The sequence below is a fragment of the Arachis ipaensis genome, chromosome B01, assembly GCF_000816755.2.
Source record: "Arachis ipaensis cultivar K30076 chromosome B01, Araip1.1, whole genome shotgun sequence".
NCBI lineage: Eukaryota > Viridiplantae > Streptophyta > Magnoliopsida > Fabales > Fabaceae > Arachis > Arachis ipaensis.
Genome location: NC_029785.2, coordinates 97,524,918 through 97,525,225, shown reverse-complemented (window position 1 = coordinate 97,525,225; position 308 = coordinate 97,524,918).

The window sequence follows — 308 nt, the reverse complement described above, 5'->3', positions numbered from 1 at the left end:
GTGGTGAGATTTCTGAAAGGAATGGATGAGTAAGAAAGTGTGTGTGTGGGAGTATATTAACCGTAGAGAGATCGGACTACATGAACGACATATTAATGATGATACACAAATCGGATAGACCCAATTACTTCCTCCTCAAATCAGATTGTCTGATTTGTTCTCCCTGAAATCACAATTACATTAAACACCCTACTCTCCCATAATGGTGTAATGCACCAAAGTGGTTTCCATTTGTAAATTAAAAAATTAAAAGAAAATAAAATATATTTTTTTAATATTAATAATTTTTTAAAAAATATTTTTATCAT